Source organism: Phyllobates terribilis, unplaced genomic scaffold (genome assembly GCF_046119375.1).
Source record: "Phyllobates terribilis strain yellow unplaced genomic scaffold, ASM4611937v1 Scaffold_6713__1_contigs__length_42596, whole genome shotgun sequence".
Classification (NCBI taxonomy): domain Eukaryota; kingdom Metazoa; phylum Chordata; class Amphibia; order Anura; family Dendrobatidae; genus Phyllobates; species Phyllobates terribilis.
Window position 1 is genome coordinate 19,910 of NW_027369455.1, and position 3,982 is coordinate 23,891.

Sequence of the window (3,982 nt, forward strand, 5' to 3'; positions counted from 1 at the left end):
AAAAAGAAATGAGAAGCTAATTATGAATGGAAAGTAGGATTAGTATTCACTTTGTTCTTGCCACTCCAAGCCTTTCCTTCACTACCCAAAAACAGCCCTATAATGCATTATATACAATGCATTGAATCTTATGCATTATATTGGACACATTTTTGCTTTTATCTCTCCTTTTCCCAATCCTGTACTATGAGCTGCAATGGGTGACACTATATTTTTGTTTTGAGCAGGCTATGCAGGGAAGCGTTATGGGCAAGCATGCAGCAAATATGCAAAACCGTGGTTTCAGTTAACGTTAACAGACTATTATGGTGTTCAAGAAGGCTATATGTACAACGTTTTGGACAAAACGTTGCTTGCTAGTTTGTCTCAAAATTGTGTTAAGTTGTTTGATCAATCTCACAATACCTACTCCTCAGGATTTTGCATTCAGGATGATGCAGAATTTGTAAACAGCGGCTAATATATGTACTAGTTGTACGCATTGCAGTAGGTTTTTAATGATTACTACTATGTATCTAATTGTGTTTGTGGGTTTGTTTTGCCTACTTTAGTTTTTAGTTGTGTTTGTGCGTCTGTTTCAGCCACTTCAAACTGAAAAAGTTCCATATTAGTTCTTCACTGATTATTAGGATTATCATATTCTCTTGAGCGAGGTGACTGAACCAAGTATAAAGAAAAAAAGAAGAAACACTTCATCGTTTTTAAAAAAAATATTCGTAACAATTAAGCATCTATAATCCTTGACTGAAACACCTTATTGATTTTGATATCCTCCATCAACAGTTCCAATTAATTGAAACTGAAATAAAAAACCTAAATAACTCTAATTTTAACAGCCAATGTTTAAAACGAGGAAATCAAACTGGTTGTTCTCAATATGGGAGATCTAGAATCTCTCAGTCATGACGTTTTTTTTTAAATTTTTGGGTCGAAATCGTGATTTTTTTTTCTGTGGATTCTTCTCGATTTTTTTTTCTTTAAAGGTCCAATATATTTTTGTGTTAGGGTTCATCTAAATTCTGGTTTTGGATTAAAATAAACAATATCAACCTAATGCTTAGGGTCAAATCCACATATCTACCTATATAATACTAAAGGAACAGACATAAACAACCTAAAATTCGTCCTCACCACGTGTCGCTCTCACAGTTAAAGTTGATAAAATTGCCAGATATCATTCATACAAACAACCTACAAACAGGCGGGACCCATTTAATGTATAATATTTTATTACGAGATTATAGAGCCATTATTTCATTCCTAAACGAGAAAATGACCTAAATGCATTTAGACCTAAATCAGAAAAATAAACCAATTATAAAGAGCTGCTACCTACACCTTTTAAAAACTGTCAAAATTCGTCCATAATCTGCCCCAAGAAATAAACGACTACACCAAATAAATCAAGCAAAATATATAAAATTGCCTTATTACAATTTCCTGAACTCAAATAAACTCCACAATCTACCAACGAAAATAAAAGAAAAACCAATAAATCAGGCCAATATCCTTAATTGCCCATTTTATACATGTCTTCAATCATAGAATCTGCACAAATAAAATTAATACAATTTTAGAATATGGCAGTTTCTTTATTTTGAATATACCTTCACCAATTTCGGTATGTGAATCAGCCCATATTACAATTCAATCATAATATTTCACTATCAAAAGGAAACCCTAAAATCAAGACTTAAACTATATAAATAACGTCTATCCCCAATGAAGCTCTGCAGAACCACAATTCCAGTATAAACCAAGGTATGAAGCCACAGTTCACATGATTCAAAGTCTATTAAGTTGTATTGTTGATTAACCTAAGTGTTCATTATTTATGCTATTTGCAGGACGAGCAACCAAAGTGTAAGCCAATCTCTCAGTTTTCGGTCATGCAGGGTGACAAATCAGATGAAGAAACAAGCTTGACGACAATTGATAAGAAGCAAAAAGGTACACATATATTATAATACAACCACATGAATCAGATTTTAAAGGTTCCTTTCAAAATTTCAGATTAATCATATCTCATTTGTGTTTTAAGCAACTTCCAATGCAGTTTAAGGATTTGGATACCTGTTTTAACCATTCTGCTGTGTTTTAACCATTTTGATTTCTGTTTTCAGCCAACATCAATCTTTTTACATGTCACGAAATGAAAATGAAAATCAATTGAATCATATTTTACAACCATATGAATCATATTTTACAGAATCATAATAAAAATGAAAATCAGAGGCCACGAAATTTCCATATTTCATATATATTCCCTATATTTTATCTAATATATTTATTTCTTCAATTGCTAATATTTCTTTAATTTAAATTTTGCAGGAGCAATAACTGAATCAAAATCAATTGCTGATATAATCAGTAGTCAATCTAACTTCCCTATTACAGTCATGGTCATTCGGCTTTTTAAAGTTGCAAAACGAGGATGTCCCGGTCGGTATAATTCCTGTGACTTTATAGCAATTGATGAAGAGGTAATTTTAAACATGCTTTATTAGGGTAGTTTTAAACTTGCTTTTGTTAAAGAATCATTTAATTGTATAATAGTTAAAGATTCGCTGATTAGGTAGATTGATATTTAAATATTCCATTTCAGACATATAAGTAGGTATTTTCTCTCTCCATAGCATCATTAAATTGTATAATACTTAAAGATTCGATTACTACATGTTTATGTAAAACTACCCTAATCCTATTTTTTGTTAGATAATGTAATTATATATAATTTCATCTAAATTTATTTTATTTCATCTTTTTTAGAGTGATAGGATCCATTGTGTTATCAAGGAGTCGTTAATACGTACTTTTGACCATGTTCTAGAGGGGAAGACATATGAAATGTCCAACTATCGACATCCCCGATGATTTGTTGGTACACAACTTCCATCTTGATCCTATTGAGGCAATTGTTGAAACAGTTTATCCTTCTCTTTCTACTGTTCACCAGTCTTCCAACTATTTTGAAGAGCGCGCAATTCTTGCACCTACACACGAAGAGGTAGAATAGATTAATCACTTTGTGTTGTCTTTGCTCCCGGGAGAAGAAATTGAGTACTTGAGTTCTGATAGCCTATGCAAATCAGATTTTCATCCAGATGCTGATACAGAAATATACACACCAGACTATTTAAACACAGTAAGAGTTTCTGGAATTCCACATCACCAGTTGAAAGTAAAGATTGGCGTCCCTGTTATGCTGCTTAGAAACATTGATCAATCAGCAGGGTTGGTCAATAGAACAAGGCTAATTATAACTGATCTTGGTAAGCATGTTATAAAAGGCCGCATTATATCAGGTAACAACATTGGTCATTCGGTCTTGATCCCCCCGGATGTCGTTGACTCCTACTAATTCTGGACTCCCTTTCAAGTTCACGCGCAGACAATTCCTAGTTAGTGTTTGTTTTGCCATGACAATCAACAAGAGTCAGGGACAGTCTCTTGCAAGTGTTGGTATCTATCTTCCACGAGCTGTTTTCACTCATGGCCAACTTTACGTTGTGTGTTCGAGGGTAACAAGCAAGAAGGGTTTGAAGATATTAGTATGCGATAAAGAAGGAAGACGGTCGAACACTACAACCAACGTTGTTTTTAAAGAAGTGTTTAACAATGTTTAGATTATATTTGTATTACAATTAAGTACGTTTATATTTTACATCTTCAATAGTTTATTTCTCATATATATTTTTAGTTGTCTTCATATAATAAAATTAACATTAAACAATAAGTTTATTTCTCATATATATTTTTATCTTCTTTCTTTATCCTTATTTTATCAAATCAACATATTCTATAAATATAATATATGGGCCACATAATGAGATTTAATGAATATCTTACTAGTATTCACTTTGTTCTTGCCACTCCCAAGCCTTTCCTTCACTACCGAAAAACAGCCCTATAATGCAGTATATACAATGCATTGAATCTTATGCATTATATTGAGTGATCCAGACACATTTTTGCTTTTATC

General features: G+C 32.5%; 1 pseudogene; it reads left to right on the forward strand.

Moving 5' to 3' along the window:
• Nucleotides 1-2,842: 2,842 nt before the first annotated feature.
• LOC141251128 (ATP-dependent DNA helicase PIF1-like) lies at nucleotides 2,843-3,626 on the forward strand (annotated as a pseudogene).
• Nucleotides 3,627-3,982: the final 356 nt, after the last annotated feature.